This window comes from Bos javanicus, chromosome X (assembly GCF_032452875.1).
Source record: "Bos javanicus breed banteng chromosome X, ARS-OSU_banteng_1.0, whole genome shotgun sequence".
Taxonomy (NCBI): Eukaryota; Metazoa; Chordata; class Mammalia; order Artiodactyla; family Bovidae; genus Bos; species Bos javanicus.
The window spans coordinates 68,106,712-68,121,346 of record NC_083897.1 but is presented as its reverse complement, the minus strand read 5'-3'; positions in this window follow the sequence as shown (position 1 = coordinate 68,121,346).

The following is a 14,635-nucleotide window of genomic DNA, read 5'->3' as shown; positions in this document are numbered from 1 at the left end:
CTCCGCCATCTTGGCTCCTCCCCCTCAAGAAGACCTATTATTAAATGATTACATTCCTTCTTGGAAGAGAAAGAAATGTGATTTTTTAAATTTGTAATAGAAAATGAATTAAAATAAATATTTTGGCTGAATATGATTGTGTTATAATAAACATCATTATCTTTGTGAGCCTAAGTTAATTTTCACCTTAATTTTTACAATCATGCTTTTATTTTAAAAATTTGCTTTCTTTAGCTTCCGAACTGTCCAGAGATGTTATTATCATCTTTTTCAATTCATAGGCCTACATTATTCATTATTCAAATACAATATAAAACTAGAAGAGTTATTTTGTGCTGAAATCAATTTTGCCATTTTTTCTAGGAGGAAAAATTAACCTCCTTATAGACAGAAAACTGATATACAGAGATATTAGTTGATTTCATAGTTCATAGGAGTGCTAATTATACATGAAATGAGATATTAGAAAACATTAATATATGTATTATTCTATGTGACTTCAAATCTCATTACTAAACTTATGAAAGATCATTTAGAGCATTGGTGAACTAGATACAAGTCAGATGCTGAAATCAAGAGAAGGATAAATGAGTTCTTACATAGTGGTTGGTAAAAGCACTGTAAAAAATTTTTATATCAATGCAATATGAGTTGAAATTTATTTTTAGTCTCTTTTTCTTGATGTTCAATATAGTCATTATTAAAAAAAAAAAAAAAGATTACACTTCATTAGCTGGGCTTTGTTGGAGAAGGCAAGGGCATCCCACTCCAGTACTCTTGCCTGGAAAATCCCATGGATGGAGGAGCTTGGTGGGCTGCAGTCCATGGGGTCGTGAAGAGTCGGACATGACTGAGCGACTTCACTTTCACTTTTCACTTTCATGCATTGGAGAAGGAAATGGCAACCCACTCCAGTGTTCTTGCCTGGAGAGTCCTAGGGACGGGGGAGCCTGGTGGGCTGTCATCTATGGGGTCGCACAAAGTCGCACACGACTGAAGAGACTTAGCAGCAGCAGCAGCAGCAGCAGCAGCAGCAGCAGCAGCAACTGGGATTTGTTAGCATTTGGAAATATGCATGCCTGTGTGTGTAGCTTTTACTTTTTAGTTTGAATACAAAACCGAACTTTGCTGCACATCTGTAAAATCCCTGAATTTCCTAGGCCATTCCAGCTGGAGGATGAAAGTTATATCATCAGAAGAACAATAAAACAATTTTTATGACACTTTTCATTTGACTATTGCAAGAGTTTATGAAGAAGAAGGAGTAGTGTATCTTAATTAGCAATGTCCTTCCTCTCAGTTTATGTCTTAGCTAACTCCTGCCCACCATTTTGAATTAGATGACCTGACTCTGTACATCCATAAAATCTCATGCCTAACTTTATCCTGCTTTTCAGTGTTGATTATGAAATTGTAATCACTGATTTACATACTTGAAGCCCTATTTCTTTTCTATCATCTCATTCTTCTTCTTTTTCTTCTCCTCTTTTTCTCACTCCCAAATGACCACACATACAGAAGTCTATCAGCTCCTCACTGGTAGGGACTATGCTTTGTTGAGCTTTGTACTTCTAGTACTTAGAATAATATCTGGCACATACAATGACTAAGCAGTATTTATTGAGTGAATGTGTATGAGTGAGTGAATGCTTACAAGCTAGTCATATCAGCTATCACCATTTTCTTTGTTTCCTCCAGTTCGATAGCATAACGTATCCTATTGCTGCTAATGTCTGCCGTATTAGTGATGCTGATGATAAAATGCTACAGACTGGGTGGCTTAGATAACAGAAATATTGTTTTTCATAGTTCTGGAGACTAGAAGTCTGAGATCAAGATGTCATCAGGGTTGGCTCCTTCTGAGGGCCATGGACAAAGGATTTGTTCTAGGTTTCCCTCCTTGGCTTATAAATGGCCATCTTCCTGTGTCCTCACATGTTTTTCCTCTGTACACATCTGTGTCTAAATATACTCTTCTTATAAGATATAATGATAATGGTCATTTTGGATTAAGTTCCAACCTAATGACATCATTTAACTTAATTAGTCCTTTAAAAAACCTTTCTGAAAATAAAATCACATTCTGAGTTGAATTTTGGGACACACACAATTCAGCTCATAAAAGCAATGGTTGCTGCTACTAGTAATAACCATGTTGTTAAGCAGTCATTTTCTGAGCATATATTTTGTGTCAGAAATTGTGCTAAGTAGTTTATATGCACATCTGTGATACATAAGGTTAACCCAGTGCCTACAGCAGGCACCCATACCAACTGAAGCTCATCAATATTTTGTCCATTCTGTGGTTTAGTAGTAAACCCCACTAGAGTAAGTAACCATAACATCTACTAGTGTGATATACTCCTAAGGAGGGTACAGAGAAGCACTGCTCAGCTCTCCAAAGGACTTAAAGAAATAATCCTTTTCCTTTTTATTCTTTTATTGCACTCTCCATATATATCACCTGTGCCATGGATTCCCAGGGGACCATGCAGAATTAGAACCCTGGGGATATACTCAGAATTGTACCTCTCCATCCATTCTTCTGTACTGTCTTTATGTGCTTTGAGTCCCTCTTCTTTTACTTTGAATTTTGCCCCAGGAATTACATGTAATAGATCTGTAGCCACTCCACTTCTCTTATACCTCCAGGTATGCCTGATTCCTAGAAAATACATAAACTAAATTCTCAATTGGATATCCCAACTAAATCTAGCTGAAAATTTAATCTCACAATGAGTCTCTAAAGTGTTTTACCTGTGGAGTTGTTTTTCCACTTTAAATATATTGTGAAAGGTAGTGTAGGCGTAACTTTCTTAAATATGTAAGCATTAGTATTTTGTTATGAGGATTGAGGAAGTTTGGGCAGAACTGGAAACTGAGGGAACTTGAGTGTTTTGGGGAAGAAACAGACTGTAGTGTAAAGAGAACTAACCTTTGGATTTCATGTAACCTGTCATTTTTGAGCTAGATTATACAAATGCCTGACTTCCCTGGTGGCTCAGATGGTAAAGAATCTGCCTAAAATGCAGGAGACCTGGGCTCGATCCCCAGATTGGGAAGATCCCCTGGAGAAGGCAATGGCAACCCACTCCAGTATTCTTGTCTGGAGAATTCCATTGACGGAAGATCCGGGCAGGCTACAGTCAATGGAGCTACAAAGAGTTGGACACAACTGAGCCACTAACACAACACTACACTATACAAATGCCTATATGATAGGCATTAAGAACATAATTAACTTCTACATTTTTCCTTTTCATGAGAAAAAGTTCATATAGAGGTAGTGGGGGAAAAAAAGGAGTTGAGAGAACGTCTCACAAGATGGCAGAATAGAAGGACACTTACCCTTCTTATGAAAACACTAGAAAACGTTGAATGTGCATGCATGCAGGGTAAGTTGCTCCAGTCGTGTCTGACTCTGTGACTCTATGGACTGTAGCCTGCCAGGCTCCTTGTCCATAGGATTCTCCAGGCATGAATACTAGAGTGGGGAGTGGTCCTAAGATGGCAGAGGACTAGGATGGGGAAACCACTTTCTTCCCCACAAATTCACTGAAAGATCATTTGAACGCTGAGCAAATACCACAAAACAACCTCTGAACACTAGTGGAGGACACCAGGCACCCAGAAAGGCAGCCCATTGTCTTCAAAAGGAGGTAGGACAAAATATAAAAGATAAAAAGAGAGACAAAAGAGTTAGGGATGGAGACCCAACCCAGGGAAGGAGTTGTAAAAGAGAAGTTTCCAAACACCAGGAAACCCTCTCACAGGCGGGTCTGCAGGGAGTTTTGGAATCTCAGAGTGCAACATAACTGGGAGGAAAAATAAATAAATGAAACCCACAGATTACATGCCTAACTTCAACTCCCAGTGGAGAAGTAGCCCATATCCTCACGTCCTCCAACAGCAAGCGGGGGCTGAACAGGGAGGTGTGGCTTGCATTGCTTAGGGTAAGGACTGGGCCTGAATGCCCTGAGGGCAATCTGAGGGAGCTAATGTGAGATAGCAACTCAAACCATGGGATAGCCAAAGGGAGGGAAAAGAGAGAGAGAGAAAAAGAACTTTCCCGTGAAAAGCTCTAACCTAAGGCACCGCCAGGCTGCCATAGAACAAAGGACTGAGTGAATACCAGAGGAGAGCTAGCCGGCTATGGACTGGCCCATCCCCCACCAGAGGCAGGTAGGAGACAGCCAGAACCGGAAGGCAAGGGGCAAACACGGACGCAGAGATGGCATCCTCTACCAAACTGTGAGCAAGCTCCCAGTTGCTAACAAAGACTTCCTGGGATCCTGGACGGTTGACATCCACCAGGAGAGCTGCAGCCGAAGATCAGCTCCCAGGAGGAGACACACTGAACACCTGAGACAGTGCTCCTGCTGTGCACCCAGGAAACCGAGCAGCTGGGACAGATGAGGTGATAAGATGCACTGCCCCACCTGAGGAGTGTGTGCTCACCAAACAACTGGTCGCCTGAGCTGCTCAGACCTGGGAAGGACACAAAACGCCAGCCCAACCGAGTCTGTGCTTTTGTGGAGTACCAAGAACCTGAATCTGAGTGGCTTAGACCTGGGAAGTGCATGCAACCCAGGGCCTGCTTTAGACAGTGCCCCTGCAGAGCAACCTGGAGCCTGAGCACTGTTAACTGGGAAAGCACACATGCCATGAACGGGGGTAAACCCAGTGTGGCCCAGACACTGTGAGCACTCCCCAGGCATGCCAGTGATATTTATTTGCAGTGTTCCTCCATCCCTGCAGTAGAATTGAACAAGTGAGCCTAAATGAATGACCACCTTTGCCCCCTAGTGTCAGGGCAGAAGTTAGATACTGAAGAGACTTGCAAACAGAGGAAGCCAAAATAAAAGAAGAGGGAACCGCTTTGGAAGTGACAGGTGCAACAGATTAAAATCCTGTAGTTAGCATTGGCTAAATTGGAAGGGACCTATAGACCTTGAGAAGAAGTATAAGCTGGAATAAGGAAATATCTGAAAATGAACTGACCCCACACTGCCCTCAACAACTCCAGAGAAATTCTGAGATGTATTTTACTATTATCAATTTTAATTTTTTTTAAATTTTAAGTTTTTTATTACTGCTTTTATTTTCACTTTTAAAACCTACTATTACCTTGCAAAAAAGACCCTATTTTTAAAGCAAATTTCATATATATATTTTTTTTCATAACTTTTGCAATTTTTAAAAAAAATATTGTATTTTTGAGAGTCTAACCTCTACTCTAGATTTTTAATCTTTGCTTTTTGGTAATTGTTATCAGTTTTGTACCTTTAAGAATCCAATCTTCAGTACCCATTTTTACTTAGGAGTGTGATTGATGGCTTGATTGCTCTCTCCCCTTTTGACTCTCCTTTTTCTCCCCCAGGTCACCTCTATCTCCTCCCTCCCCTTCTCTTCTCTACTTAACTCTGTGAAACTCTTTGAGTGTTCTGGGCTGTGGAGAACACTTAGGGAACTGATCACAGGCTAGATTGCTCTATCTCCTTTGAATCCCCCTCCTCTCCTCCTGGTCACCTCTATCTCCTTCCTCCCTGTTCTCTTCTCTATGGAACTCCGTGAACCTCTATGAGTGTCCCAGACAGTGGAGAGCAAATAGGGAATTGATTACTGGGTAGATTGCTCTTTCCTCTTTTTTTTTATTCCCCCTCTTCTCCTCCTGGTCACCTCTATCTCCCTCCTCCCTCTTCTCCGTGTAAATCTTTGAACCTCTCTGGGTGTCCCTGACTGTGGTGAATCTGTTCACCATTAACCTGCATGTTTTATCATCTGTGCTGTATGGATGGAGAAATCTTGAGGCTACAGTAAGAATAAGACTGAAAACCAGAGGCAGGAGGCTTAAAACCAAAACTTGAGAACACCAGAAAACTCCTGACTCCAGGGAACATTAATCAACAAGAGCTCATCCAAAAGCCTCTATACCTACACTGAAACCAAGCACCACCCAAGAGCCGACAATTTTAAGAGCAAGACTCACGACGAAAATTCTCCAACAATGCAGGAACATAACCCTGAGCACAAAAATACAGGCGGCCAAAAGTCACACCAAACCCATAGACACCTCAAAATTCACTACTGGACACTTCATTGCACTCCAGAGAGAAAAGATCCAGCTCTATCCACCAGAACACCGACACCAGCTTCCCTAATCAGGAAACCTTGACAAGTCACTCGTCCAACCCCACCCATAGAGGGGGAACCTCCACAATAATGAGGAATCACAAACTTTCAGCATACTGAAAGGCCACCCCAAACACAGCAACCTAAACAAGATGAAAAGGCAGAGAAATATTCAGCAGGTAAAGGATCATGATAAAAGCCCACCAAACCAAACAAAAGAGGAGGAGATAGGGAGTCTACTTGAAAAAGAATTCAGAATAATGATAGTGAAAATGATCCAAAATCTTCAAAACAAAATGGAGTTACAGGTAAACAGTCTGGAGACAAGGATTGAGAAGATGCAAGAAAAGCTTAACAAGGACCTAGAAGAAATAATAGAGTCAATCAATAATGAATAATACAATAACTGAGATCAAAAGCATGCTGGAGGGAACCAGCAGTAGAATAACTGAGGTAGAAGAGAGAATAAGTGAGGTGGAACTTAGAATGGGATAAATAAATGAAGCAGAGAGGAAAAAGAAAAAAGAATGAAAAGAAATGAGGAAAACCTCAGAGACCCATGGGACAGCATTAAATGCCCCAACATTTGAATCACAGGAGTCCCAGAAGAAGAAGACAAAAAAAAAAAAAAAAAAAAAAAAAGGCCATGAGAAAATACTTAAGAAGATAATAGTTAAAAACTTCCCCAAATGGGGAAGGAAATAGCCACCCAAGTCCAAGAAACCCAGAGAGTCCCAAACAGGATAAACCCAAGGTGAAACAACCCAAGAAACATATTAATCAAATTAACAAAGATCAAACACAAAGAACAAATATTAAAAGCAACAAGGGAAAAGTGACAAATAACACACAAGGGGATTCCCATAAGGATAATAGCTGATCTTTCAATAGAAACTCTTCAGGCCAGAAGGGAAAGCCATGGCATAGTTAAATCAATGAAAGAGAAAATCCTACAGCCCAGATTACTGTACCCAGCAAGGATCTCATTCAAATATGAAGGATATACCAAAAGCTTTACAGACAAGCAAGCTGAGAGAATTCAGCACCACCAAACCAGTTCTTCAACAAATGCTAAAGGATCTTCTCTAGACAGGAAACCCAGTTCTTCAACAAATGCTAAAGGATCTTCTCTAGACAGGAAACATAGAAAGGGTGTATAAACTCGAACCCAAACAACAAAGTAAATGGCAATGGGATCACACTTGTCAATAATTACCTTAAATGTAAATGGGTTGAATGCCCCAACCAGAAGACAAAGACTGGCTGAATAGATACAAAAATAAGACCCCTAAATATGCTGCCTACAACAGACCCACCTCAAAACAAGGCACACATACAGACTGAAAGTGAAGGGCTGGAAAAAGATATTTCACACAAATGGAGACCAAAAGAAAGCAAGAGTAGCAATACTGATATCAGATAAAATAGACTTTAAAACAAAGTCTGTGGAAAGAGACAAGGACACTACATAATGAACACAGGATCAATTCAAGAAGAAGATATAACAATTATAAATATATATGCACCCAAAGTAGGAGCACCACAATATGTAAGGCAAATGCTAACGACTATGAAAGGGGAAATTAACAGTAACACAATAATATTGGGAGAATTTTATACACCACTCACACCTATGGATAGATCAACTAAACAGAAAATTAGCAAGGAAACACAAATATTAAATGATACAATGGAAAACTTAGACCTAATTCTTATCTATAGGACATTTCACCATAAAACAATGAATTTCACTTTTTTCTCAAGTGCTCACAGAATCTTCTCCAGGATAGATCACATCCTGGGCCATAAATCTAACCTTGGTAAATTCAAAACTGTTGAAATCACCTCAAGTATTTTTTCTTATCGCAATGGGGTGAAATTAGATGTCAACTACAGGAAAAAAAAAAAACTATTAAAAATACAAACACACGGGGGCTAAACAACACACTTCTGAATAATCAACAAATCACAAAAGAAATAAAAAAAAAAGAAATCAAAATATGCATAGAAACGAATGAAAATGAAAACACAACAACCCAAAACCTATGGAATTCAGTGAAAGCAGTGCTAAGGGGAAGGTTCAGAGAAACACAAGCTTACCTTAAGAAACATAAGATAAATCAAGTAAATAATCTAACTCTACACCTAAAGCAACTAGAAAAAAGAAGAAATGAAGCACCCCAGGGTTAGTAGAAGGAAAGAAATATTAAAAATTAGGGCAGGAATAAATGCAGAACATAGGGAAAACACTCTCTGACATACATCACAGCAGGATCTCTATGACCCACCTCCCAGAATATTGGAAATAAAAGCAAAAATAAACAAATGGGACCTAATTAAACTTAAAAGCTTCTGCACATCAAAGGAAACTATTAGCAAGGTGAAAAGACAGCCTTCAGAATGGGAGAAAATAATAGCAAATGAAGCAACCGACAAACAACCAATCTCAAAAATATACAAGCAACTCCTCCAGCTCAACTTCAGAAAAATAAATGACCCAATCAAAAAATGGGCCAAATATCTAAATAGACATTTCTCCAAAGAAGACATACAGATGGCTAACAAACACATGAAAAGATGCTCAACATCACTCATTATCAGAGAAATGCAAATCAAAACCACTATGAGATACCATTTCACACCAGTCAGAATGGCTGCGATCCAAAAGTCTACAAATAATAAATGCTGGAGAGGGTGTGGAGAAAAGGGAACCCTCTTACACTGTTGGTGGGAATGCAAACTAGTACAGCCACTATGGAGAAGAGTGTGGAGATTCCTTCAAAAAACTGGAAATAGAACTGCCTTATGATCCAGCAATCCCACTGCTGGGCATACACACTGAGGAAACCAGAAGGGAAAGAGACACGTGTACCCCAATGTTCATCGCAGCACTGTTTATAATAGCCAGGACATGGAAACAACCTAGATGTCCATCAGCAGATGAATGGATAAGCAAGCTGTGGTACATATACACAATGGAGTATTACTCAGCCATTAAAAAGAATACATTTGAATCAGTTCTAATGAGGTGGATGAAACTGGAGCCTATTATACAGAGTGAAGTAAGCCAGAAGGACAAACACCAATACAGTATACTAACGCATATATATGGAATTTAGAAAGATGGTAATGATAACCCTGTATATGAGACAGCAAAAGAGACACTGATGTATAGAACAGGCTTATGGACTCTGTGGGAGAGGGAGAGGGTGCGAAGATTTGGGAGAATGGCATTGAAACATGTGAAATGTCATGTATGAAACGAGATGCCAGTCCAGGTTCAATGCACGATGCTGGATGCTTGGGGTTGGTGCACTGGGACGACCCAGAGGGATGGTATGGGGAGGGAGGAGGGAGGAGGGCTCAGGATGGGGAACACATGTATAATGTTTTTTAATTAAAATTGAAAATAAATAAATAAATAAATTCTAAAAAAAAATAAAATAAAATAAATGCAAAAGAAACAAAGGACACCATTTCCAAAATCAACAAAGCTAAAAGCTCATTCTTTGATAGGACAAATAAAATAGTCAAACCATTAGCCAAACCCATCAAGAAAAAAAGGGAGAAGAATCAAATCAACAAAATTAGAAATGAAAATGGAGAAATCACAACAGACACACAGAAATATAAAAGATCAAAGAAAATACTATCAGCAACTATATGCCAATAAAATGGACAACCTGGAAGAAATGGACGAATTCTTAGAAAACTATAACTTTCCAAAAGTGAACCAGGAAGAAATAGAAAATCTTAACAGACTCATCACAAGCACATAAACTGAAACTATAATCAGAAATCTTCCAACAAACAAAAGCCCAGGACCAGATGGCTTCAGAGCAGAAATCCACCAAAAATTTAGAGAAGAGATAACACCTATCCTACTTAAACTCTTCCAGAAAACTGCAGAGGAGGGTAAACTTACAAACTCATTCTATGAGGCCACAATCAACCTAACACCAAAACCAGACAATGATGCCACAAAAAGAAAACTACAGGACAATATCACTGATGAATATAGATAAAAAATCCTTTACAGGATTCTAGCAAACAGAATCCAACAACATATTAAAAAGATCATACATCATGACCAAGTGGGCTTTATCCCAAGGATGCAAGGATTCTTCAATATCCACAAATCAATCAATGTAATACACCACATTAACAAATTGAAACATAAAAACCGTATGATTATCTCAATAGATGCAGAGAAAGCCTTTGACAAAATTTAACATCAATTTATGATAAAAACCCTCCAGAAAGCAGGTATAAGAGGAACATATCTCAACATAATAAAAGCTATATATGACAAACACACAGCAAACATTATGCTCAAAGGTGAAACATTGGAAGCATTTCCCCTAAAGTCAGGAACAAGACAAGGGTGTCCACTCTCACCACTACAATTCAACATAGTTTTGGAAGTTTTGGCCACAGTGATCAGAGCAGAAAAAGAAATAAAAAGAATCCAGATCAGAAAAGAAGAAGTAAAATTCTCACTGTTTGCAGATGACATGATCCTCTACACAGAAAACCCTAAAAAATCCACCAGAAAATTACTAGAGCTAATCAATGAATATAGTAAAGTTGCAGGGTATAAAATTAACAGACAGAAATCCCTTGCATTCCCATACACTAACAATGAGAAAACAGAAAGAGAAATTAAGGAAACAATTCCATTCACCACTGCAACAAAAATAATTAAATACTTAAGAATATATCTACCTACAGAAACAAAATACCTATATATAGAAAACTATAAAACACTGATGAAAGAAATCAAAGAAGAGACAAAAATGGAGAAATATACCATGTTCATGGATTGGAAGAATCGATATAGTCAAAATGAGTATGCTACCCAAAGCAATCTATAGATTCAATGCAATCCCTATCAAGCGACCAATGGTATTTTTCACAGAACTAAAATAATTTCACAATTTGTATGGAAATACAAAAAACCTCCAATAGCCAAAGCAATCTTCAGAAAGAAAAATGGAACTGTATTAATCAACCTGCCTGACTTCAGGCTCCATTACAAAGCCACAATCATCAAGACAGTATGGAACTGGCACAGAAACAGAAATACAGATCAATGGAACAAAATAGAAAGCCCAGAGATAAATCCACACACATATGGACAGCTTATCTTTGACAAAGGAGGCAAGAATATACAATGGAGAAAAGACAATCTCTTTAACAAGTGGTGCTGGGAAAACTGGTCAACCACTTGTAAAATAATGAACCTAGAACACTTTCTAACACCATACACAAAAATAAACTCAAAATGGATTAAAGATCTAAACATAAGACCAGAAACTATAAAATCCTGGAGGAAAACATAGGCAAAACACTCTCCGACATAAATCACAGCAGGATCCTCTATGACCCACCTCCCAGAATATTGGAAATAAAAGCAAAAATAAACAAATGGGACCTAATTAAACTTAAAAGCTTTTGCACAACAAAGGAAGCTATAAGAAAGGTGAAAAGACAGCCTTCAGAATGGGAGAAAATAATATCAAATGAAGCAACTGACAGAGAATTAATCTCACAAATATACAAGCAACTCCTGCAGCTAAATTCCAGAAAAACAAACGTCCCAATCAAAAAATGGGCCAAATAACTAAACAGACATTTCTCCAAAGAAGACATAGAGATGGCTAACAAACACATGAAAAGATGCTCAGTATCACTCATTATCAGAGAAATGCAAATCAAAACCACAATGAGGTACCATTTCACACATTCAGAATAGCAGTGATCCAAAAGTCTACAAGCAATAAGTGCTGGAGAGGATGTGCAGAAAACGGAACCCTTTTGGTTTTGGGAATGCAAACTAGTACAGCCATTTGGGAATGCAAACTAGTACAGCCACTATGGAGAACAGTGTGGGGATTCCTTAAAAAAACTGGAAATAGAACTGCCATATGACCCAGAAATCCCACTGCTGGGCATACACAGTGAGGAAACCAGAATCAAAAGAGACACATGTACCCAAATGTTCAATGCAGCACTGTTTACAATAGCCAGGACATGGAAGCAACCTAGTTGTCCATCAGCAGATGAATGGATAAGAAAGCTATGGTGCATATACACAATGGAATATTACTCAGCTATTAAAAAGAATGCAATTGAATCAGTTCTAATGAGGTGAATGAAAGTGGAGCCTATTATACAGAGTTAAGTAAGTCAGAAAAACACCAATACAGTATATTAATGCATATATATGGAATTTAGAAAGATGGTAACAATGACCCTATATGCGAGGCAGCAAAAGAGACACAGATGTAAAGAACAGACTTTTGGACTCTGTGGGAGAAGGTGAAGGTGGGGTGATTTGAAAGAATAGCATTGAAACGTGTATATTATAATATGTGAAATAGATCAGGATAATGATAGTGAAGATTATCCAGGATCTCAGAAAAAGAATGGAGGCAAGGATTAAGAAGACATGTGGAATGTTTAAAAAATATCTAAAAGAACTAAAGAACAAATTAACAGAGATGAACAATACAATAACTGAAATGAAAAACAAACTACAAAGGATCAATAGCAGAATAACTGAGGCAGAAGAATGGATAAATGACCTGGAAGATGGAATGGTGAAAGTCACTGCTTTGGAATAGAATAAGGAAAAACAGGATGAAAATAAATGTAAACAGCCTAACAGATCTCTGGGAGACACACCAACATTCACTATATAGGGGTCTCACAGAGAAAGGACATGAGAAAATATTTGAAGAGATAATAACTGAAAACTTCACAAACATGGTAAAAGAAATAGCCACCCAACTCCAGGAAGTACAGTGAATCCCAAGCAGGATAAAAACAGGAAGGAACATGACAAGACTCATGGTAATCAAACTGAAAGAAATTAGAGACAAAGAAAAAAAATGGAAAAACCAACAAGAGAATAACAACAAATAACATACAAGGGAACTCTGATAAAGTTATTAGCTGATTTTCTTAGCAAAAACTGTGAAGGCAAGAAGGAAGTGGCAAAATATGTTTAAAGTGATAAAGGGAAACAAACTACAACCTAGAATACTGTACTCAGCAAAGCTGTCATTCAAATTTGAAGGATAAATTAAAGTTTTACAGGCAAATAAAAGTAATGCTTAAAATTCACCAAGCCAGGCTTCAGCAATACGTGAACCGTGAAATTCCAGATGTTCAAGCTGGTTTTAGAAAAGGCAGAGGAACCAGAGATCAAACTGCCAACATCTGCTGGATCATCGAAAAAGCAAGAGAGTTCCAGAAAAACATCTATTTCTGCTTTATTGACTATGCCAAAGCTTTTGACTGTGTGGATCACCATAAACTGTGGAAAATTCTGAAAGAGATGGGAATACCAGACCACCTGACCTGCCTCTTGAGAAATTTGTATGCAGGTCAGGAAGCAACAGTTAGAACTAGACATGGAACAACAGACTGGTTCCAAATAGGAAAAGGAGTTAATCAAGGCTGCATATTGTCACCCTGCTTATTTAACTTATATGCAGAGTACATCAGGAAAAAGCCTGGGCTAGAGGAAGCACAGGTTGAAATCAAGATTGCTGGGAGAAATATCAATAACCTCAGATATGCAGATGACACCACCCTTATGGCAGAAAGTAAAGAAGAACTAAAGAGCCTCTTGATGAAAGTGAAAGAGGAGAGTGAAAAAGTTGGCTTAAAGCTCAACATTCAGAAAACGAAAATCATGGCATCCAGTCCCATCACTTCATGGGAAATAGATGGAGAAACAGTGGAAACAGTGTCAGACTTTATTTTGGGGGGCTCCAAAATCACTGCAGATGGTGACTGCAGCCATGAAAATTAAAAGATGCTTACTCATTGGAAGGAAAGTTATGACCAACCTAGATAACATATTGAAAAGCAGAGATATTACTTTGCCAACAAAGGTCCGTCTAGTCAAGGCTATGGTTTTTCCAGTGGTCATGTATGGATGTGAGAGTTGGACTGTGAAGAAAGCTGAGTGTCGAAGAATTGATGCTTTTGAACTGTGGTGTTGGAGAAGACTATTGAGAGTCCCTTGGACTGCAAGGAGATCCAACCAGTCCATCCTAAAGGAGATCAGTCCTGAGTGTTCATTGGAAGGACTGATGTTGAAGCTGAAACTCCAATACTTTGGTCATCTGATGCAAAGAGCTGACTCATTTGAAAAGACCTTGATGCTGGGAAAGAGGATGAGAATGTTGGATGGCATCAGGGACTCAATGGACATGAGTTTGGGTAAACTCCAGGAGTTGGTGATGGACAGGGAGGCCTGGCATGCTGCGGTTCATCGGGTCACAAAGAGTCAGACATGACTGAGTGACTGAACTGAACTGAACCTTCTGAAACCATTACACAAAAATTGTAGAGGAGTAATACTCCTAAACTCATTATTGAGGCCACCATCACTCGGATACTGAAACCAGACAAAGGTATCAGGAAAAAAAAAAATTACCAGCCAATATCACTGATGAACATATAGACACAAAAATCCTCAATAAAATGC